General features: G+C 45.4%; 1 long non-coding RNA gene across 1 annotated transcript in view; it reads left to right on the top strand.

Annotated features, from left to right (window-relative positions):
- Positions 1 to 3,023: 3,023 nt before the first annotated feature.
- LOC142760740 (uncharacterized) overlaps positions 3,024 to 24,605 on the top strand; it is a 96,607-nt gene continuing 75,025 nt past the window's right edge. The window contains exon 1 of the long non-coding RNA XR_012883386.1: positions 3,024 to 3,135. This is a non-coding gene — a long non-coding RNA (uncharacterized LOC142760740). The remainder of the gene's footprint in view (positions 3,136 to 24,605) is intronic.

Below are 24,605 nucleotides of genomic sequence, written 5' to 3'. Positions count from 1 at the left end.
CCCCCACCCCTTGTACATAGTGTCACACAGCTCCCTCCCCCTGTATATAGTCAAGAAGTAGGAAGAAAATGTGCAGCATTCAGGACACGGCACCTGGCAGGTAAGTATTCAATGGATGTATATGGTTATGATATTGATATGCTATTGTCAAAACACTACGCGTTTCATGACAGAACAGGTCCCTTCCTCAGGCTTGTACAACGATACACAAAAAGAAACATCCTTTTATACACACAAAAAGACCGGGAAAAAAACAAGGAAACATTTTCCTCGGATGACAGTTATACTTGATTTTGAAAAAGAAGGGAGAAGTGAGGATTTCCCAATTAGCTGACGTCAACTGTCAGTGTGGAAAATCCAGCAATGTGTAGTGATAGCCCTCTCTATGATGATAGAGGTTAGCTGCATGCATGTTGTGGATCAGTCATTTACCATTTCTATCTCATTATTATACTGACATTATGTTAACTACTATATAAAAACTTACTATATGTATTCTATGTTACTCCTCTCTTTTTGTAACATATATAAAAACCGCAAAAAATATCGGAGATATATAGAAGCAATTCTGCTTCATTAAAAATCAATAAATAAGATGCAAATTAGCATATTTAGTTAAAAATATCCATACATAAACTAAATCTGATCTTTTTTTTAAAAAAACAAAAAAACTTTTTACACTCGATTATTATAGTTTAAAGGAAGGTCGGGTTTTACAGTTTATTTAAAAAAAGAAATAGTGCCACACAAATCCCCCCCTCCCCTTGTATATAGTGTCACACAGCTCCCTCCCCATGTATATAGTGCTACACAGCTCCCCCACCCCTTGTATATAGTGACACACAGCCCCCCCCCCTTTCCTGAGGGCCAGCTGTAGGCACAGGCCTACTGTCAGTGATTTAACTTGTAGCTCCTGTGTTTCAATGCAACATCTGTAACAGGGCAACCTGTACCATGTTCTCTTTATAATACTAGTGGCAGAGGGGCCTTTGCTATCTATGCACCTCCTGTAGTAATTCCTCTACCTTCTGTGCCTATAGGTAAATTCAGCCCTGGTCACACCATTAACAGAAGGGAATCTAGTCTGTTGATTAACTAGGAAGAAGTACTTTCTACCTATTTTATGATGTAGAACTCTCTCACTCTACTTACTTTACTTTTTTGCTCTGGAAATGTATCATCTTAGGTGGCAATTGAGCCTCATTTGTGTCACAAATTGCAAAGAATCCAAAATTGTTACAACACTGTTACCAGCATCATTGGGTAGTCATAATCTGTCTCGCCAGTGTCTGTTCTCCTTTCTTGCTTTTATGATTAACAAATAATTCCCCCAACATAAACAAAAAGTATTTGGGATGTCCTGAGATGCCCTGTCAATTTTTATTAAAAATCCTATTCATGTGTTCCTTTTTTGTTGTTTCTATTTATTATTGGGAATGCTCCTGCAGGGGTTGTAATTTAGCTCTGTCAAAAAACTGAATGGCGTATCCACCTAGTTATGTAGTGATACATCCCCTGCTTAGGGGCGGATACAGACAGCGCCAGCCCCTGTGCAAGAACAGTGAATGGTCCTGTGCCCAGCAACAATCTGAATAATAACACAAAAATATATAGTATATACTGTTAATGTAAACATAACAAATAGAAAATAGAAAAAGCACAAATATAACAGACATTTAATCTAATGCCTTACTTATCCATGCGCAACTGGAGTCCATATTCCTTCCCAAAACTGTGAATGTGTGCCAACAGGTTGAAGAAGGAAGACCTTTGAGAAAGTCATTTCCCTTATCTCTGCTGGGATCCACACCTCTTTTTGGCAAAGAAAGAAATACACTAAATTTAAATAACTTAAATAAACCTTAAAAGGGTTTGACAAGACCCACTATTTTAGCCATAGCAATGAGCTATTGCAATGTGCAGCCCCCACCGTGGAAGACTTGTATTGCCGGGTTGGCCATTTAAAAAAGTAGGTGTCTTAGGGTAAGTCCAAACAGAGCGGCCCTGAATCGGTCGCGACGATTGGCCCATGTTTGTCGTGGCCTTCAAATAGCCCAATAGTCCTGCATTATTGCAGGTAAAATGGCCCTTTATCTCCAAATTCTTTTGGCCAATAATTAATACACCCTTTATGGTTACACTATTGTGCATGTAAAGGGCCGTTTTATGCACAATAACGCGGGACCATTAACAGGCTATATGACAGCCGCGCCGATCATGGATACATAGAAGCTGTGTTAGAAGCTGTGTCTTGTGCTGAAAACCGAATCTGTCAGGTCAGCGGGACTGACGGCTTCAGAGACATCGGGTCCTGCGTGTCCCTGACTATGAACTTAGATGTGATCCATGAGAGGTGGATCTTGTGTGTCAGAGACATGCAGGACCTGCTGTCACTGGTGCCGTCAGTCCCGCTGACCTGACAGATTCGGGTTTCAACGCAAGGTACAGCTTCTATGTATCCAGGATGCATAGAAGCTGTATCTCAATAAGTATAAAATTATTTTGATAAAAAAACTATTGAAAAGTTGCAATAAACACCATAATACACTGTGTTATTTAAAAAAAAAAAAAGTGTTCAAAGGTTTACATAGCCTTTAAGGTGTGAACTATTAGGGCATTGGCACGTCATAGAGGGGGGTTCCCTGCTTGGGACCCCCTATATTAACCAAAGAAGAGAACAGATAACAAAGACTAGCCGCCATCCAATCACAATATTTCTCCTATGTAGTGGAAATTTCAGACTGCTGGAGATAGCAAAGAAGTAAAGGTTAATATGACCCAAAATCCTATTATGTATCAATAAAAATGGCATCAGTTTGATATATATACATTTGCTTTTCTAAATAGATGTTTTCATGTTGTGACCAGCCGCAAACCAGTGCCAGCCACCCTAGCATATGACAAAATACCTGTTAATAATTAATGCCTGCAATATGCCAAATACATTTACTAGGATGAAGACATCATTGTGGACAAAAGCAGAAATACACAATGTATTGTGAAATATAATAGGATGAGGACACTAATGAAACATTGAAACTTCTCCTATTTCATGCAGAAATGAACATACTTATATTTTCTCACTAGACACAGTTGAGTCATTCAAGAGGAACCATGTTTGGTGAGCAATGAAAGGTAAGTGCCGAGCCCTTATACTTGTTGACTTAGTGAAGTATAAATTAGACCGTATAATATATAAACAAGGAGCATATTTGGTATATGTATTTAATTCTACTATATTCCATATATATGGTGTGGAGCTTCTATTAACATTGAAGGTTCTTTATCAAGAGGTTTTATTGTACACGATAATAAATCAGGCCATTGGAGCTTATGGTATACGTTATTTAATTAATGAGGATAAATGGCCCCCATTCATGTATATTTGTACAATATGTAAAGAAGTAAAGACTCTCACTTTTTTGCATTCCCAAATTGTGTGTAAAAATGTGGGAAGACTTTTTACTTGAAAAAGAATAGCTAAAAAGTTAGCTGTGGAAATTCAAAAAGCAGTCAAAGTTATAGAGATGATGGGGGTAACTGCTTGGTTCCACCACTTAGTCCACTTAGTCTTAGTTTTTTATGAAGACAACTGTGTCATTTTGACTAGAATCTGAACTACAGGCCCCCCCCCCCCATCATGATTCTCTATGTGCAACATGATTTTGATTTTATATACAATGTCAATTTTAATTGCGCAATATCAAATCTTAATGCAATAATCCTAGCTATGATGTGACAACCTATCATTCATTTTCATGAAAAGGAGATGTATAATAATAATTACTAGCAGTCACAGTGTGAATTGTGTGTGAGTGCTTCATGGATTTCAAGAAGGGGTAGCACAGTAGTTATCGCTATTGCCTTGCAATATTAAGGCCATGGGTTGGAATTATCTAGGATCACATCTCTTTATAGATATTGCATTTTTTTGCTATGTTTTTGCATTGGATTCCTCCCATTTACCATGAACATTTCAAGGTCTCATGCACACAGCAAAGCCACAGGGATTCCACATGCTGCCCTATGGTGCTCTGTGGGGTCCCATGTGTTGGGGATATTCTCCCCTAGAAACGAGTTTGTATGGAGCCGTAATACGACTGTCACGATGCGGGGTGTGGACCCACTAGGCCGTACCGCGTAGCGGGATGAAAGGCCAAACAGGTAGAGTACAGAGTCTATAGTTCAGAGAGGGTACCTGAGGCAATGTAGACAGTAGCAAGGCAGGCATGGCTGGGACCAGGCGTCAGGTAGGCGTCAGGTGTGGCGTAGAACAGGCGTGGAACGCAGCACAACACGGCAACAGCTCTGCACGGCACTAGATCAGGATAGCACGGGAACAGGATACAGGATACAGGAACAGGGAACACTAGGGAGCTGGAAGACACTATGGGACCATTAGCACGACAAACTTTGGGTAACAAACAACGCTCTGGCAAGGAACAAGAGGGCAGAGCCCCTTTTATAGCCCAGAGCATTCTGGGCTAGATTGCAGACTTCCTGCAATTACGCGCGCCCTCCGGAGACAGTCTCGATATCCGGAAGTGAGTACCGGCTCCTCACAGGAGGACGATGCTGCAAGCAACTCGGATGTCCATGGCCACGGCCGTCGAGGGGTAAGTCAGAACGACGGGCCGTGGCCATAGACGTTACAACGATCATGTGCATAAAGCCTTTGATAATTGTTTCATTTTAAAATTTGCCATACCCTATTACTTCTTCTAGGAGAAAATACATTGCTTCATCGATGCACCATAACGCATACTTCCCAACCGTCCCGGATCCGGCTGGACAGTCCCGGTTTCTCACCGCTGTCCCGCCGTCCCGGGCGGTCTGCAAAATGTCCCGCTGGGCGCTGCATCAAAACAGCTGATCGCTGCTGACTACAGGGGGGCTGTGTGTGGCGCTATCTACAGGGGGGCTGTGTGCGGCGCTATCTACAGGGGGGCTGTGAGTGGCGCTATGTACAGGGAGGCTGTGTCTGGCGCTATCTACAGGGGGGCTGTGTCTGGCGCTATCTACAGGTGGGCTGTGTCTGGCGCTATCTACAGGGGGCTGTGTGTGGAGCTATCTACAGGGGGGCTGTGTCTGGCACTATCTACAGGGGGGCTGTGTCTGGCGCTATCTACAGGGGGCTGTGTGTGGAGCTATAAACAGGGGGGCTGTGTGTGGAGCTATCTACAGGGGGCCTGTGTCTGGCGCTATTTACAGGGGGGCTGTGTCTGGCGCTATCTACAGGGGGGCTGTGTCTGGAGCTATCTACAGGGGGCTATGTGTGGAGCTATCCACAGGGGGGCTGTATCTGGTACTATGTACAGGGAGGCTGTTTGTGGCGCTATCTACAGGAGGGCTGTATCGGGAGCTATCTACAGGGGGGCTGTATCTGGCGCTATGTACGGGGGGCTGTGTGTGGCGCTATCTACAGGGGGCTGCGTGTGGCGCTATCTAGAGGGGGCTGCATCTGGCGCTATGTACCGGGGGGCTGTGTCTGGAGCTATCTACAGGGGGCTGAATCTGGAGCTATCTACAGGGGGGGCTGTGTGTGGCGCTATGTACAGGGGTGCTGTATCTGGAGCTATCTACAGGGGGGCTGTGTCTGGCGCTATGTACAGGGGGGCTGTGTGTGGAGCAATCTTCAGGGGGGCTGTGTCTGGCGCTATGTACAGGGGGGCTGTGTGTGGAGCAATCTACAGGGGGCTCTGTCTGGCGCTATGTACAGGGGGGGGGGCTGTTTGTGGAGCTATCTACAGGGGGGCTGTGTGTGGAGCTATCTACTGGGGGCTGTGTGTAGAGAATCTACAGGGGGGCTCTGGTGGATGATTTTTCCATTGACCGGTAGCAGAGTTACACAACGCTATCTACAGGGGGGCTGTGTGTGGAGCTATCTACAGGGGGGCTGTGTGTGGAGCTATCTAGAGGGGGGCTGTATCTGGTACTATGTACAGTGGGGCTGTTTGTGGTGCTATCTACAGGAGGGCTGTGTCTGGAGCTATCTACAGAGGGGCTGTGTGTGGCGCTATCTACAGGGGGGCTGTATCTGGCGCTATGTACGGGGGCTGTGTGTGGCGCTATCTACAGGGGGCTGCGTGTGGCGCTATGTACCGGGGGGCTGTGTCTGAGCTATCTACAGGGGGGATGTATCTGGAGCTATCTACAGGGGGCTGTGTCTGGCGCTATATACAGGGGGGCTGTGTGTGGAGCAATCTTCAGGGGGGCTGTGTCTGGCGCTATGAACAGGGGGGGCTCTGTGTGGAGCTATCTACAGGGGGGCTGTGTGTGGAGCAATCTTCAGGGGGGCTGTGTCTGGCGCTATGAACAGAGGGGGCTCTGTGTGGAGCTATCTACAGGGGGGCTGTGTGTGGAGCTATCTACTGGGGGGCTGTGTGTGGAGAAATCTACAGGGGGGCTCTGGTGGATGATTTTTCCATTGACCGGTAGCAGAGTTACACAACTGGAAAAAAAAATCCCCATCATGTAACTCTTCTACCTGTCAATTGAAAAGTCATCCACCACAGGGTCTCCCTCTTGACTTTCATTGTTCTCAGCCTTTTGGTTTGTCCTGCAGCTTCTGCTGCCGGTATGAGCAAATGTTATACCCAAGTTAGGAAAAGTAACATAAAGACGACATAACCGGATCCATAATATCTGTAATTGTAAAGGATCTGCCAGGCACTGCTTCAGGGTTAACTCCCAGAATTAATCAGTCAACACCTGAGTGTACATCCCTGAGACAGACACCAGCTTCCTCCACTCAGGCTGGCAGGCTTAGGAGTGGGAGAGCCTATCGCAACCTGGCCAGACTCAGCTAGCTCCCGCCCTCGGTCTATTTAAGCCTGCTCTTCCTGTCCATCTGTGCTTGTGAATTCTTTCCTTGAGGTTTCCTGGCCCAGCTACAGCTCCTGCTACTTTTTGATCCTGCTCCATACAGACCCCGGCTTACCGACTACTCTTCTGCTTTTCGCTTTGTACCTCGCACTCTCCTGGCTTGACTCGGCTCGTTCACTACTCTGTTGCTCACGGTGTTTCCGCGAGCAACTGCCCATTTCCCTTGCTTGTGTTCCCTTGTTTGTTTGTCGTGTTTGTCATGCACTTACTGAGCGCAGGGACCGCCGCCCAGTTGTACCCCGTCGTCTAGGGCGGGTCGTAGCCAGTAGGCAGGGACAGAGTTACAAATTCACAAGCCCTATACCTAGTCTACCCTGGTCCCTGACACCATTATGGAACCCCGTGAAAACCTGGCTCAGCAAATGCAGGGTCTCTCCCTACAGGTCCAGGCCCTGGCTCAGAGGGTCAACCAGCCTGATGCTACCTTGGTAGTTCCCCTCACCGCACCCCTTGAACCCCACCTCAAGTTGCCCGACCGGTTCTCAGGTGACCGGAGGGCTTTTCTCTCCTTTCGGGAGAGTTGTAAGCTTTACTTTCGCTTAAAGCCTCACTCCTCAGGTTCTGAGAGCCAGCGGGTGGGTATAATTATGTCCCGGCTCCAGGAAGGGCCCCAAGAGTGGGCCTTCTCCTTGGCTCCTGGCGCCCCTGAACTTTCCTCCGTTGATTGTTTCTTTTCTGCCCTCGGACTTATTTATGACGAGACTGACAGAACTGCCTTTGCCGAGAGTCAGCTGGTGACCTTACGTCAGGGTAAGAGACCTGTTGAGGAGTATTGCTCTGACTTTCGGAAGTGGTGCGTAGCTTCTCGGTGGAATGACCCTGCCTTAAGGTGCCAGTTTAGGTTGGGTCTGTCGAACGCCCTGAAAGACCTGCTAGTTAGTTATCCCTCTTCTGACTCCTTAGACCAGGTTATGGCTTTAGTGGTACGACTTGACCGACGTCTCAGGGAACGACAACGTGAACGTTTATGTGTTTTTTCCTCCGACTCCCCCATGATGCCTCCCGAAGTCCCGTTGCTTCGTTTCTCCCCTAAAGACTCAGAAATACCTATGCAACTCGGGGCCTCCGTGTCCCCTCAACAACGTAGAGAATTCCGCAGGAAGAATGGTCTCTGCTTCTACTGTGGGGATGTCAAGCATCAAGTAAACAACTGTCCCAAGCGTAAGAATGCTGCCAGAGAGCTCCCGCGTCTAAGTGATCATCGGGGAGGTCACTTGGGCGCACAGGTATTTCCCGTAAATATGAAACGTACTAAGATATTGCTTCCCTTTCAGGTCTCGTTTGGTGGTAGGTCTGCTACCGGCAGTGCCTTCGTGGATTCAGGGTCCTCTACTAATATCATGTCTGTGGAATTTGCTATGTCTCTCGCTATGCCTCTGATTGATTTGCCTAAACCTGTTCCGGTAGTGGGTATCGACTCCACTCCTCTTGCTAATGGTTATTTTACACAGCATACCCCTGTTTTTGAACTCCTTGTTGGCTCCATGCATTTGGAGCAATGCTCTGTACTATTGATGCAGGGATTATCGTACGATTTGGTTCTAGGTCTTCCCTGGTTGCAGTTGCATAATCCTACGTTTGACTGGAATACTGGGGAGCTAACCAAATGGGGTAATGAATGTTGTACGTCATGTTTTTCTGTTAATTCTATTTCTCCCCCTAAGGAGGTGAATACGCTACCCGAGTTTGTTCAGGACTTCGCTGATGTTTTCTCTAAAGAGGCCTCCGAAGTATTACCGCCTCATAGAGAATACGATTGCGCTATCGAATTGGTACCAGGAGCTAAGCTTCCTAAGGGTAGGATATTTAACCTTTCTTGTCCCGAACGTGAAGCCATGAGGGAGTATATCCAGGAATCCCTGGCCAAGGGTTACATTCGTCCCTCTTCTTCTCCGGTAGGTGCTGGCTTCTTCTTCGTAGGGAAGAAGGATGGGGGTCTTAGGCCATGCATTGACTACCGTGGCCTGAATAAGGTCACGGTAAGGAACCAGTATCCCCTTCCTTTGATTCCTGATCTCTTTAATCAGGTTCAGGGGGCCCAATGGTTCTCTAAATTGGATCTACGGGGGGCGTATAACCTTATTCGCATCAAAGAGGGGGATGAGTGGAAGACTGCGTTTAACACGCCCGAAGGCCATTTTGAATACCTCGTCATGCCCTTTGGGTTGTGCAATGCCCCTGCGGTCTTCCAGAACTTCATAAATGAGATTTTGAGAAATTACCTGGGGATATTTCTTGTAGTGTACCTTGATGACATATTGGTGTTTTCCAGGGACTGGTCCTCCCACATAGAGCATGTCAGGAAAGTGCTCCAGGTCCTTCGAGAAAACAAACTGTTTGCCAAAATCGAAAAATGTGTATTTGGGGTACAGGAGATACCATTTTTAGGTCAAATCCTCACTCCTCATGAATTCCGCATGGACCCTGCCAAGGTTCAGGCTGTGGCTGAATGGGTCCAACCTGCCTCCCTGAAAGCGCTACAGTGTTTTTTGGGGTTCGCTAACTATTACAGGAGATTTATTGCTAACTTCTCGGTCGTCGCTAAGCCTCTTACGGACCTCACTCGCAAGGGTGCTGATGTCCTCCATTGGCCCCCTGAGGCCGTCCAGGCTTTTGAGACCCTCAAGAAGTGCTTTATCTCGGCCCCCGTGCTGGTTCAGCCCAACCAAAGGGAGCCATTTATTGTGGAGGTTGACGCGTCCGAGGTGGGAGTGGGGGCCGTCTTGTCCCAGGGTACCAGCTCCCTCACCCATCTCCGCCCCTGTGCTTACTTTTCTAGGAAGTTTTCGCCCACGGAGTGTAACTATGATATTGGCAACCGCGAACTTTTAGCCATTAAATGGGCATTTGAAGAGTGGCGCCACTTCCTGGAGGGGGCTAGGCACCAGGTAACGGTCCTTACCGACCACAAGAATCTGGTTTTCCTAGAATCTGCCCGGAGGCTAAACCCGAGACAAGCTCGATGGGCGTTGTTTTTTACCAGATTCAATTTTTTGGTTACCTATAGGGCCGGGTCTAAAAATATTAAGGCGGATGCACTGTCGCGTAGCTTCATGGCCAGCCCTCCTTCGGAGGAAGATCCTGTTTGTATTTTGCCTCCAGGTATAGTCATTTCCTCTATCGAGTCCGATTTAGTCTCTGAAATTGCTGCTGATCAAGGTTCAGCTCCTGGGAACCTTCCTGAGAACAAGCTGTTTGTTCCCCTGCAATTCCGGCTAAGGGTACTTAGGGAAAATCACGACTCCGCACTATCTGGCCATCCAGGCATCCTGGGTACCAAACACCTCATTACCAGAAATTATTGGTGGCCTGGTTTGCCTAAAGACGTTAAGGCCTACGTCGCCGCCTGTGAGGTTTGTGCCAGGTCCAAGACTCCCAGGTCCCGACCAGCGGGCTTACTGCGTTCGTTGCCCATTCCCCAGAGACCTTGGACACATATCTCCATGGATTTTATCACCGATTTGCCTCCATCCCAAGGCAAGTCGGTGGTGTGGGTGGTGGTAGACCGCTTCAGTAAAATGTGCCACTTTGTGCCCCTCAAGAAACTACCCAACGCCAAGACGTTGGCTACCTTGTTTATCAAACACATCCTGCGTCTCCATGGGGTCCCCGTCAATATTGTTTCTGACAGAGGGGTACAATTTGTTTCATTGTTTTGGAGAGCCTTCTGTAATAAGTTGGGGATTGATCTGTCCTTCTCCTCTGCCTTCCATCCTGAAACCAATGGCCAAACGGAGAGGACTAATCAGTCTCTAGAACAATACTTAAGATGTTTTGTCGCTGACTGTCAATTTGATTGGGTTTCTTTCATTCCCCTCGCCGAATTTTCCCTTAATAACCGGGTCAGTAACTCGTCAGGGGTCTCTCCCTTTTTCTGTAATTTTGGGTTTAATCCACGGTTCTCCTCCGTTTCACCTGGTTGTTCCAACAATCCCGAGGTGGAGGTCGTTCATCGGGATCTGTGCACAGTCTGGGCCCAGGTTCAGAAGAACCTAGAGGCGTCCCAGAGCATACAGAAGGCTCAGGCCGATAGAAGACGTTCTGCTGACCCCCTGTTTGTGGTCGGGGATCTGGTGTGGTTGTCATCCAGGAACTTGCGTCTCAAGGTTCCGTCCAAAAAGTTTGCTCCCCGGTTTATTGGGCCGTATAAGGTCATTGAGGTCCTCAGTCCTGTCTCTTTCCGGCTGGAGTTACCCCCGTCTTTTCGTATACACAACGTGTTTCATGCCTCCCTCCTGAAACGCTGCTCCCCGTCCTTGGCCCCCTCGAGGAAACCTCCTGTTCCCGTCCTCACCCCTGAGGGGGTGGAATTTGAGGTGGCCAGGATCGTGGACAGCAAGATGGTCCAAGGCTCCCTCCAGTACCTGGTCCATTGGAGAGGATACGGGCCCGAGGAGAGGACTTGGGTACCCGCCCGGGATGTTCACGCTGGGGTATTGGTCAGGAGGTTCCACCTGCGTTTCCCCAGTAAGCCAGGTCCACTTAGAAAGGGTCCGGTGGCCCCTCATAAAAGGGGGGGGTACTGTAAAGGATCTGCCAGGCACTGCTTCAGGGTTAACTCCCAGAATTAATCAGTCAACACCTGAGTGTACATCCCTGAGACAGACACCAGCTTCCTCCACTCAGGCTGGCAGGCTTAGGAGTGGGAGAGCCTATCGCAACCTGGCCAGACTCAGCTAGCTCCCGCCCTCGGTCTATTTAAGCCTGCTCTTCCTGTCCATCTGTGCTTGTGAATTCTTTCCTTGAGGTTTCCTGGCCCAGCTACAGCTCCTGCTACTTTTTGATCCTGCTCCATACAGACCCCGGCTTACCGACTACTCTTCTGCTTTTCGCTTTGTACCTCGCACTCTCCTGGCTTGACTCGGCTCGTTCACTACTCTGTTGCTCACGGTGTTTCCGCGAGCAACTGCCCATTTCCCTTGCTTGTGTTCCCTTGTTTGTTTGTCGTGTTTGTCATGCACTTACTGAGCGCAGGGACCGCCGCCCAGTTGTACCCCGTCGTCTAGGGCGGGTCGTAGCCAGTAGGCAGGGACAGAGTTACAGTAATATCCAGACAGTCTAGAAATCCACAGTGAGAATTTGCGAGTGTTATTTGCAGAAGGATCTGGCTGTGATTTGATGTGTTTATGCGTGGTATTGGGCGTGGTTAGGGGCGTGGCTTAAAAATGTCCCTCTTTTCCGAATTCAAAAGTTGGGAGGTATGCATAATGTGGCATATAAAGTACCTACATAGTTACATATTTGATAAAGTTGAAAAAAGACACAGGTCCATCAAGTCCAAACATAATCCTACCGTGTTGATCCGGAGAAAAGCAAAAAAAAACTCTGGATCAATGTCCCATCTCCAGAATCTAGAACCCATAACTCGTAATATTATAATTTTCAAGAAAGGCATCAAGGGTCTTCTTGAACTTGTTGAATGAAACAACCATCACAACATCCTGTGTCAGAAAGTTCCAGTCTCATTGCTATTACAGTAAAAACTTTCCATCTATGATTAAGGTGAAACCTTCTTTCCTCTAGACGTAGAGGATGTCCCCTTGTCATTGTACAGGCCTAGTTGTAGAAAGATCATTAGAAAGATCTCTGTACTGTCTAGTTATATATTTGTACAATGTAATAAGATCACCCCTAAACCGCCTATTTTCTAAACTGAATAACCCCAACTTTGATAACCTTTCTTGGTACTGCAATCCACCCATTTTCTTAATTACCTTGGTCGTCTTCCTTTGCACCTGTTCTAGTTCAGCCATGTCCTTCTTATATACAGGTGCCAAAACTGTACACAATATTCCATGTGTGGTCTGACTAGTGGTTTGTATAGAGGCAAAACGATATCCTTGTCATGAGCATCTATGCCTTTATTAATGCACTCCATAATTTTATTTTCCTTGGCAACAGCTGCCTGGCACCGGTTGCTAAAGTCAGGTTTACTGTGAAACAATATCCTTAATTTTTTCTAAGCAGCAGTTTTACCCAGTGTTTTTCTATTTAATGCATAATTCTATAATTTCTTTACTAGGCCCAAATGCATAACCTTACATTAATCCACATTAAACTTAATTTGCCATTTCTCTGCCCATACCTCCGGCTTTCCAAAATCACTCTGTATTATATTATCCTCCTCTGTGTTGATTTCTTTATAGAGCTTAGTATTATCTGCAAATACTGAATTAATACTCTGTAAGCCCACTACAAGGTCATTAATAAACATATTAAAAAGAATGGGGCCCAATACTGAACTGTGTTGAACCCCACTGATAACTGTGACTCACTCTGAGGATGTATCATTAAAAACCACCGTCTGTTTTCTATCTCTGTGCAGTTGTTAGCTCAATTACACATACTGGATTTTTTCCCAGTTCCATCATACTCATTTTATGTACCATCTTTTTTGCGGGACAGTATCAAACACCTTTGAAAAGTCTAGATGCTCAACATCCACAGCCTTACCCAGGTCTAGTCAAGAACATACCTCCTCATAGAAGCTGAAAAAATTAGTTTGATAGGACCCGTCCCTAATAAACCCATGCTAACATGGAGTAATACCTTTATTCTTATTCAGATCCTCCAGGATAGCATTTCTTAAGAAACCTTTAAATATTCTACCCACAGTGGAGGTTAACGGCCAGGATCATAGTTAAGTCCGATTCTGGCCATTTAACCACTTAGATACAATGGTCAATAGCGACCATTGCATCTAATTCCATCACACCACCCCCTGCACCGCGACACAATTTTTTTTTAACAAATATATGTTTTTATTCAAACACTAGAATATCATAGACAACTATATAAATTTGGTATCGCTATAATTGTTTTGACTTGCAGAACAAAGTTAACATGTCATCTTTACCACACGGTGAACGCTGTAAACCAAAACCTAAAAAACAATGGAAGAATTACTGTTTTTTTTTACCATGTCATTAAGGTGGGTGAACCAGTACCTCTTCGGCCAATAGAGAGCTATCAGTGTCACTGTAGCCTTGTCCTCTCAGATCTTCCAAATGAAATGGGGGGAAAAAAAATGCCCTCTGAAAATTCTACTTCCCAAGGGTTGTCTTGCGGGCAAGGGGAACAGAAGTTCTTGCACTTGTAGTTCTGGCAAGCAGCCATGAGATCTATTTGTCCTTTCCCCTATACCTGTTAAATCTCATGAAACATTCCCCTGGTTTCCAAGTGGACCTGCTGAGTGCATCTGCTAGCACATTGTTGTCCCTTGATGTATACTGCCATTAGGGCTGAGAGATTCTTCTCCACCTAATGTAATATTTTCAGTACTTGCTGTAGCAAAGGGTAGGATCTTGTCCCCCCTTGATGATTCAAATATGCTACAACAGTGTAATTGTCTGACTATATATGCACTGCCACTCCTCAGAGCAGACTGCTGAAGGACATCAGGGCTTTGTGAACTGCTTTCAGATCTTTGAAACTTGAGGAGATTTTCCTCTCTGTTGACCCCCATTATCCCTGGGCTGCTTGTCCAGAGATATGGGATCCCCAGTCTTTTAATGAGGCGTCCATAGTTACCGTAACCCAATTAATAGATAGCAGGGATTTGCCCTTAGATAATGGCGAGGGAAGAACCCACCACCACGATTCCCTGGACTCTCTTGTCAGGAATAGGATAGTTTCCAGTGACCCTAGCTTTCAGTTCCAGTGGTACATTACTGAAAAGTCCTTATATACAGTCTGGTCCACTGAACAGCTTCCATAGAGGATGACATCTTCCCTAGAAGACTCATCATCTGACAAATTGCAACACGCGCTGGTCTCATACATTTCTGCACATGTCTGCACAGAGAAAACTCTCTCTTGGAAGTTAGGTAGACATGCATAGTCTGGGAGTCGACTATGAACTCCAAAAATCTCATGTGATAGGAAGGAACTAACGAAGACTTCCCAATGTTAAAGAGGCTTTGTCACCACATTATAAGTGCCCTATCTTGTACATGATGTGATCGGCGCTGTAATGTAGATAACAGCAGTGTTTTTTTATTTAGAAAAACAATCTTTTTTTTACGGAGTTATGACCTATATTAACTTTATGCTAATGAGTTTCTCAATAGACAACTGGGCGTGTTTTACTATATGACCAAGTGGGCATTGTGGAGAGAAGTGTATGACGCTGATCAATCAACTGCATGTGCGACGTCTACGTTTCGGTCAGACAGACCTTCGTCGGGCACTGAGCCGTGCTGGGGACTGGATCGGTACAAAATATGATGCGTATATAGCGCTGCTGTGGTCAGTAATCGGCGGCTTACCGCTCTGTGTGTCTGTCTGACCGAAACGTCGACGTCGCACATGCAGCCTCTGGCATCCATAATAAAAATATATATTTTTGTAACACAAGCAAGGTGTGCCGAGTACAAATTCTTAACCTACACCCGGGTTGGGACCCTACCTCGAGCACCCAAAGAAACCAGTGCCATCTGAACACAACCATAGCTGATCAATCAACGTCATACACTTCTCTCCATTCATTTACACTGCAGATAGCAATATAGCTATATAGCTATGTGCAGTCACATAAACACACTATAAAATTACTGCAGTGTCCTGACAATGAATATACATTACCTCCAGCCAGGACGTGATGTGTATTCAGAATCCTGACCACTTCTGTAGCGTCTCTGTGATTTACAGCACAGCAGGCGTAGTCTTGCGAGATTACGCTGTAAACTGTCATTCACAGCGAGATCTCGCTGTGCTGTGCTGTAAATCACACAGACGCTACAGAAGTGGTCAGGAGAATGAATACACGTCACGTCCTGGCTGGAGGTAACGTATATTCATTGTCATGACACATGAGTAGCGTTATAGTGTGTTTATGTGACTGCAAATAGCGATATAGCTGTATCGCTATCTGCAGTGTAAATGAATGGAGAGAAGTGTATGACGCTGATTGGTCACTGATTGGTCAGCGTCATACACTCCTCTGTACAACGCCCACTTGGTCATATAGTAAAACACGCCCAGTTGTCCATTGAGAAACTCATTAGCATAAAGCTAATATAGGTCATAACTCTGTCAAAAATTATCGTTTTTCGAAATAAAAAACACTGCTTTAAACTACATTACAGCGCCGATCATATCATGTACAATATAGGGCACTTATAATGTGGTGACAGAGCCTCTTTAACTAAACATCCCAACTTTCTTAACACGTGAAGTGTTCTGAAGACATTGGCTTCCAGGATCTCTGCCAAATTGGCCTTGAGCAGCTAATCGTCCAGGTACGGGACCATGAAGATTCCGTCCTGACGGAAAATTGCAGTCACTAAGGAAACAATCTGTGACGTTGGGTTCGTGGACCCAATGGGCCGTACCGCCTTGGCGGTATGGCAGCTGGCCAACAGGGCGCAGGTAACAGTCTATAGTTCGTATATGGTACCTGTGACAGCTCGGACAGTAGCAAGGCAGGCTCGGCTGGGACTAGGCAGCAGGTAGGCGTCAGGAATGGAGTAGCAGGACAGGCGTGGAATACAGCACAGCATGACTATAGCTCAGCACTGCACTTGACCAGGCTAGCACAGGATACAGGTACGGGGAACACTGGGAACTGGAAAACACTAGGAGACCATTTGCATAGACAAACTTTGGATACGACAAACAACGCTCAGGCATTGCAGGGAGGGGCACAGCCCCTTTTATAGCCCAGGGTGCTCTGGGAGCAATCCGCTCAATCTCCCACCTGGGTGCGCTTTGGCTTCCTAAGTCTGGACTGAGCTCGCGAGCACACCATGGTGGTCACTGTGGAACATGACGGCCGTATGTGCAGACATGTCTGGAGAGAAGGGTGTCGACTGGGTGGAAGGAGTTCGTGGTCAGCGACCACGGGTGTTACACAATCTTTGTGAACACTCTGGATGCCAAACAGCAGAGCTCAGAACTGAACATGACGCCACTCTTTGCCCAGAAAAACCGCAGTCCTTAGGTATCCGTGATGTTCTAGGTACATAAGGATATGAAAATAACCATCCTTTAAGTCCATGGTGGACATGCAATCCCCTTCTCACATGGTGACTGCGCCGATAGCTTCCATACATAAGGAATTCCTCCTTGTCAGAAAATTATTAAAATAGCAATCTTCCACATTGGGTCTTAGAAATTCTTCTTTCTTAAGAACCATGAACATCCTGGAGTATATTCCTCTTCCCCTCTGTAAAGGGTCTACCTCCCTCAAAACATGTGTGTGGATTACCTGTAATATTAAACAGATTTTTCTTGGGGTACAGAAATAGGGGAGTAGAAAGGAACGTGTCCATTGGATAAGTGAAAAATGCCACCCTGTATCCTTGGTGTATTGTTTGTTATCCTTGATGTAACTTGACCAGGCATGAGCAAAAAGAGACAACCTCACTCCTACTCTTGGACTTTTGGCTTCAGAACTGAAGCCGTACATATTGAGCTGGTCTACCTCTTCCTCTAAAGGGTCTGTTTCCCAGGTGATTTGAAGAGGAAGGTTGCTTCTTTCTTTCTCTATCCGATCTAGACAGGGCAAAAAATGGAGAGGGTCTACAAAAGGATGATCTTCACCTGGATTTCTGCCTCTTCTCCTTGTTGGAGAGGTTCTCCATCAGTTTGTCAAGTTCCAGCTCGAACAGTTTACCAGGCTTGTATTCAATTCCACATAGATTGTTTTTTTGATGTGACGTCGGCAATCCAAGGTTTGATCCAGCTGCCCATAGCCATGGTGTGGACAGTGCCATAGATCGGGCCGCAAACCTTACTCCTAGAGTGGCAGAGTCTGGCAAATAATCTGTGGCCAGCTGAATTGTGGGTAATGCATTGAGAAGGTCATCCTGTGGCGCCCCTTCATCGATGTTCTCTTCTAGCTGACCTAGCCACTTGCCGAGATAGATGCCTCGGCTTAGGCTGCAGCCGCCATGTAGACCCTTCTAAAGGCACACTCTGCCCTTCTGTCCATAGCATCCCTGAGACTTGATCTGTCATCGCTTGGGCTATGGTACGTCTGTAAAGTTTTGCAATGGCTATGTCCATCTTAGGTGGAATTCCCCAGGCTTCAATCTTGTTTTCTTCAACAGGTTTAGAAATAAGGGGAGGGAGAAAAAAATAATAAAATACTGATAGGGGTTATTATAAGTCTCCAAATATAGTGTCAGAAAAATCTACTAATAAAGCAAATAGATGAGGCAGCAAAAGTAAAGTAATTATTATGGGGGACTTTAACTACCCCGATACAAACTGGGAGGCAGAAGCCTGCAGGTCCAAAAAAAAAACAAACTGGTTTATGATGATAATAATAATAATAATAAAATACGATTGATTATCTGTCACAACTGGTTCAAGATCCAAGAAAAGGAAGGGCACTTCTAGACCTAATTTTAAACAATAGGCCGGACAGGATATCAAAAGTACAGGTTGGGGTCACCTAGGTAATAGTGACCACAACATAACAAATTTTAATTTTTCCTTTAATAAGATGTTTAGTAGAGGTGCTACAAAAACACAAAATTTCAGGAAGGTTTATTTTCATCGGCCTCAGGGATTATTTTATTGGCATAAATTGGGACAATGTCCTCAAAAACAAAAATACAGAAACTAAATGGGACTATTTTAATCTCTTGCTGCCAAGGCCATTTTCGTTTTTTCATTTTTGTTTTTTCCATTCAGCCTTCCAAAGCCATAACATTTTTTCCCCCACCATCCTCGCAGCAGAACCATTGGGATTAGATCTGCCCCGGCAGGCAGGACAGAAAAAACGTAATTGGTTTGAGCACTATAATAGGAACATTCCCCAAAAGCTCACTTTTTTAATGTCCTGCAGGCAGGAGCAGCATCCCGCTGAGCTGCTGTTTTTTTTTTCTCTTTATCTGGCTGTTTGGATACACAGCAGGGCTTAGAAGGGAAAGAGCGCCATTTGGCTTTTGGAGCTCAAATTCAGCAGGAATGGTTTGCGGAGGCCATGTCACATTTGCAAAGCCCCCAAGGGGACAAAACACTGGAAACCCCCACGAGCGACCCCATTTTGGAAACTACACCCCTTGAGAAAACTATCTAGGTGTATAGTGAGCATTTTTACACCACAGATTTTTTGCAGAAATTATTGGAACTAGGCCGTGAAAATGAAAATCTACATTCTCTCAAAGAAAATGTAGGTTTAGCAAATTTTTTCTCATTTTCACAAGGACTAAAGGAGATAAAGCACCACAACATTTCACACATCTCCCCCTGAGGAAGCAATATCATAGCGAAACGCGCGTTGGGGCTTTTGTGCTGGAGCACACATCGTTTTACTACTGCTATTCAATATAGGTAAGCTGTATCCAACACTTCTTATCTTTTAGCTACTTAGTTAAGGGAGTTGATCTTGATGCAATACCTGGTATCTAAATCCCTGTACAATATCTCTGTTGACATAGGGCCGTTTTCAATGTGAATTTGCCCATAAGAGGTACCTTTCCATGACAGTTACTGAATTCTGTGTTAATGGATAATACAGCCAAACCTATCTTTGCATATTGATATCTTTGATGTGTGCTCCTTGAAACTTTCTCTAGAGTCTTGTCCTTTTTTATATATTGTATCCATATGTATTTTATATGAATGTATTTGTATATATGTTAATAAAAATTTCTAATGTTTAACATAATTTCCTGGCTACAAGCTCTTTTCTCTCTGTGGTCACAACATTTGTAAAACAGTTTCTCCCGAGTAAAACAATACCCCACATGGGGTCATAAACGGCTGTTTGGACATACGGCAGGGCTCAGAAGGGAAAGAGCGCAATTTGGCTTTTGGAGCTCAAATTTAGCAGGAATGGTTTGCGGAGGCCAAAAAGTGACTCCATTTAGGAAGCTACACCCCTTGAGAAATACATCTAACGTTGTGAGCATTTTGACCCCACAGCTGTTTCATAGATTCATAGAAAATAAAAACAATTCTTTTTCTTCAATAAGATGTAGCTTTAGCTAAAAAATGTCATTTTCTCAAGAAATAAAGGAAAAAAAGAACCACAAAATTTGTAAAGCAACTTCTTTGGAGTACTGAAATACCCCATATGTGGTCATAAACTGCTGTTTGGGCACACGACAAGGATCAGAAGAGAAGGAGCGCCATTTGGCTTTTGGAGCACTGATTTTCTGGATTGGTTTCATGACACCATGTTGCTTTTGCAAAGCCCCTAAGGTGCCAGTACAGTGGAAACTACCCAAAAGTCACTCCATCCACTTGAAGAATTAATCTAGGGGGTATTGAGCATTTTGACCCCATAGGTGTTTCATAGATTTTATTAGAATTGGTCATTGAAAATAAAAAAAATCCTTTTTCATTTTCTCAACAAATAAAAAGGAAAAAAAGAACCACAACATTTGTAAAGCAATTTCTCCCGAGCACGGAAATACCCCATATGTGGTCATAAACTGCTGTTTGGGCACACAATAGGGCTCAGAAGGGAAGGAGCACCATTTGGCTTTTGGACTTTAGAGTTTGCTGGATTGGTTTCTGGATGCTATGTCGCATTTGCAAAGCCCCTGTGGGACCAAAACAGTGCAAACCTCCACAAGTGACCCCATTTTGGAAACTATACCCCTCAAGGTATTCACCTAGGGGTGTAGTAAGCATGTTAACCCTGCAGGTGTTTTGCAGAAATTAGCATGCATTCGATGTTGCAGAGTGAAAATGGGATTTTTTCCATAGATATGCCAATATGTGGTGCCCAGCTTGTGCCACCATAACAAGAAAGGTCTCTAACTATTATACAGTGTTTACCGGTTTTAGAATCACCCTACATGTGGCCCTAATCTGTTGCCTGGACATTCGACCAGGCTCAGGAGTAAAAGAGTACCAAGCGAAGTTGAGGCCTAATTTGGCGATTTACAAAGTATTGGTTCACATTTGCAGAGGCTCTGATGTGAAATAATAAAAGACACCCTGAGAAGTGACCCCATTTTGCAAACTACACCCCTCAAGGCATTTATTAAGAGGTGTAGTAAGCATTTTCACCCCACAGGTCTTTCCATAGATTATTGCGCTGCGGATGGTGCAAAGTAAAAATTAAAATTTTTCCCTAGCTATGCCATTTCAGTGGCAAATATGTCGTGGCCAGGTTGTGCCACTGGAGACACCCACCCCAAAAATTGTTAAAAGGGTTCTCCCGGGTATGGCGATGCCATATATGTGGAAGCAAACAGCTGTTTGGGCACACTGTAGGGCTCAGAAGGGAGGGAGCACCATTTGGCTTTTGGAGCATGGATTTTGCTTGGTAGTAGTTTTTGTTTGGAGTATTACTGGTATTTCAGTTTATAATGTGGGGGTACATGTAAGCCGGGCAGAGTACATCAGGGGCATAGTCAGGTGCTATAATAATGGGGTAAAAAGCATAATAAAAAAATCCATAGATGTGTGTTACGCTGTGAAGCAATCCATTATGCGCACGCCAGTGTCGCACTAATAAATGGTCCTTACTTATTCCCCTTTTGGTGCACACTCTGCACCTTTGTAGTTTTGGGAATTTTGCTGGGAAGGGTTGTCCTGGTTTAATTTGGGCACCCTTGCTTCCAGCAGATATGTTTGGGTCCTCCCCTTCCTGGTTCCCTAATTTTAGGGCCTTGATAAATCGCCTCTTGAAACAGAAGAAATGTTCCCCTCGGGCCTGCACAACTGAATATTTTTTATTTCCTGACTTATTGGAGCCTTAACCTCTTCCCGTGCTGCTCCGCAATAGTACGTCCTGCAGAGGGGTTAGTTCCCGCATCCAGACGTACTATTGCGGAGTAGTTCCCGGCGCACACTGTCCTAACGGACAGTGTCCGGGAACCGGGAGGTCAGCTGTCCCCGACAGCTGACACTCCAGCCTTGCCGGTCAGCGGACCATCGCCGCTGATTTTGGCAATTAACCCCATAAATGCGGCGACGGATTGCCGTCGCCGCATTTAAGTGGTTTGAAGCACATCGGCAGCCCCCACGAAATGATTGTGGGGGCTACCGATGCTTGTCACGGCAATCGGAGGTCAGACAATGACCTCCGGGTTACCATGTACGGAAGCCTCGGAGGAGCAGCCTCCTGCCGGTCCTCCGAGGCTTCCTGTTAGTGTGACTGTCACGTCACAATGACAGTTAGAGTACGTGTGTAGTGTAATGTACTCTAGCAGCGATCAAAGCTGCACGTCTAAGTGTCCCCTAGTGGGACAAGTGAAAAAAGTAAAAAAAGGTAATAAAAATGTTTTAAAAAAAGTGTAAAAATAAAAGTTATAAGTTATATAAACAAACACTGCATTTTTTTTTCTATAATAAGTCTTTCATTATAGGAAAAAAATGAACACGTTAAAAAAAGTACACATATCTGGTATCACCGCGTTCGTAACGACCCCAACTATAAAACTATAATGTTATTTTTCCCGCACGATGAACACCCCAAAAAAAATCAATAAAAAACTACACCAGAATCGCTATTTTTTGGTCACCACCCCTCCCAAAATAGAGAATAAAAAGTGATCAAAAAGTCGCATGTACCCGAAAATAATACCGATAAAAACTACAACCCGTCCCGCAAAAAACAAGCTCTTACACAGCTTTTTTGACTGAAAAATAAAAAAGTTACGGCTCTCAGAATATGGTGACAGAAAATAAATTATTTTCTAAATAAGATATTTTATTGCGCAAACGCTGCAAAACATAAAAAAACCCTATATACATATGGTATCGCCGTAATCGTACCGACCCGCAGAATAAAATATAATGGTCATTTATAGTGCACGGTGAACGCCGCAAAAAATAAACTAAAAAATATTGTCAGAATTGCTTGTTTTTGGTCACCCGGCTTGCAAAAAAATGTAATAAAAAGTGATCAAAAAAATGGCATGTACCCCAAAATGGTACCAATGAAAAGTACAGATTGTCCCGCAACAAATAAGCCCTCACACAGCTCCGGTGGTGAAAAAATAAAGACGTTCTGGCTCCCAGGAATATGGCGATGCAAAATGTGCAGTGTTTTCTAAAAGCGGGTAACATCAGACACCATTTATCAGTGTGAGGGCAGATTCACACGAGCGTCGCGTTTTTGCGCGCGCAAACAACGCAGCGTTTTGCGCGCGCAAAAAAATTTGACAGCTGCGTGTGTCATCCGTGTCTGATGCGCGGCTGCGTGATTTTCGCGCAGCCGCCATCATAGAGATGAGGCTAGTCGACGGCCGTCACTGTCCAAGGTGCTGAAAGAGCTAACTCTTTCAGCACCCTCGACAGTGAATGCCGAACACAATATCGCAAAACCTGTAGAAAAAAAAGAAAAAGTTCGTACTTACCGAGAACTTCCCGGCCGTTGCCTTGGTGACGCGTCCTTGGTGACGCGTCCTTGGTGACGCGCCTCTCTTGACATCGGGACCCACCTCCCTGGATGACGCGCCAATCCATGTGACCGCTGCAGCCTGTGCTTGGCCTGTGATTGGCTGGAGCTGTCACTTGGACTTAATTGTCATCCCGGGAGGTCAGACTGGAGGAAGAAGCCGGGAGTTAGCGGTAAGTCAGAACTTCGTTTTTTTTTCTACAGGTTCATGTATTTTGGGATCGGAAGTCACGGTCCATGGTGCTGAAACAGTTTAACTCTTTCAGCACCATGGACAGTGACTATCTCCTGACTTCGCGTACCGATAATTTTTTTGCCGGGATCGGCCAAAACGAGTTTGGCCGAACCCGGTGAAGTTCGGTACGCTTGTCCGGCTTCGCTCATCGCAAAGACACTCCGTTTGGATGTTCGGAAACAGAAAAGCACGTGGTGCTTTTCTGTTTTCATTCATCCTTTTCACTGCTGTTGCGCGAATCACGCTCGTCCCACGGAAGTGCTTCCGTGTGGTGCGCGTGATTTTCACGCACCCATTGACTTCAATGGGTGCGTGATGCGCGATATACGCAGAGTTATTGAACCTGTCGCGCTTTTTGCGCAGCAGACAAACGCTGCGCAAAAAGCACGGACTGTCTGTACTGCCCCATAGACTTGTATTGGTCCATGCGTGCCGCGTGAAAACCACGCGGCCCGCACGGACCGAATACACGCTCGGGTGAATCCCCCCTGACACATCTATGAGTTATTATTTATTTACCGCATTATTATACCCTCTACTTATGCCCTGATGTACTCCGCACAGATTACATATGCCCCCACATTATAAACTGAAATACCAGCGAAACCCCAAACAGAAAAACTACCAAGCAAAATCTGCGCTCCAAAAGCAAAATGGCGTCCCTCCCTTCTGAGCCCTGCAGCATGCCCAAACAGCAGTTTGTGCCCACATATATGGCATCGCCATACCCGGGAGAACCTGCTTAACGCTTTATGAGGTATTTGTCTTCAGGGGCACAAACTGGGCGCGACATATTATGCACTAAAATGGCATATCAGTTTAAAATTGCAATATTCACACCACCCGCTGTGCATTAACCCCTTTGAGCACTATGACTTAATAGCACGTCATGGTGCGGGGGTGATGTATGGAGCGGGCTCACGTGCTGAGCCCACTCCATACGCTGCGGTTATCAGCTGTGTATTACAGCTGACACCCGGGACTAACGGACAGGAATAGCGATCGCGCTGTTACAGGAGTCTGTAAAAATAACAATATACTGCAATACATCAGTATTGCAGTATATTGTACCCGCGGATCCAATGATCGCTGGTACAAGCCCCCTAAGGGGACTAATAAAATGTGTAGAAGAATTAAAGATATTAGTAGTGAGAAAGAAAAAAGTTTAAAGTTAAA

This window comes from Rhinoderma darwinii, chromosome 4 (genome assembly GCF_050947455.1).
Source record: "Rhinoderma darwinii isolate aRhiDar2 chromosome 4, aRhiDar2.hap1, whole genome shotgun sequence".
Classification (NCBI taxonomy): Eukaryota; Metazoa; Chordata; class Amphibia; order Anura; family Rhinodermatidae; genus Rhinoderma; species Rhinoderma darwinii.
This window is presented reverse-complemented; position numbering and strand designations above follow the sequence as displayed.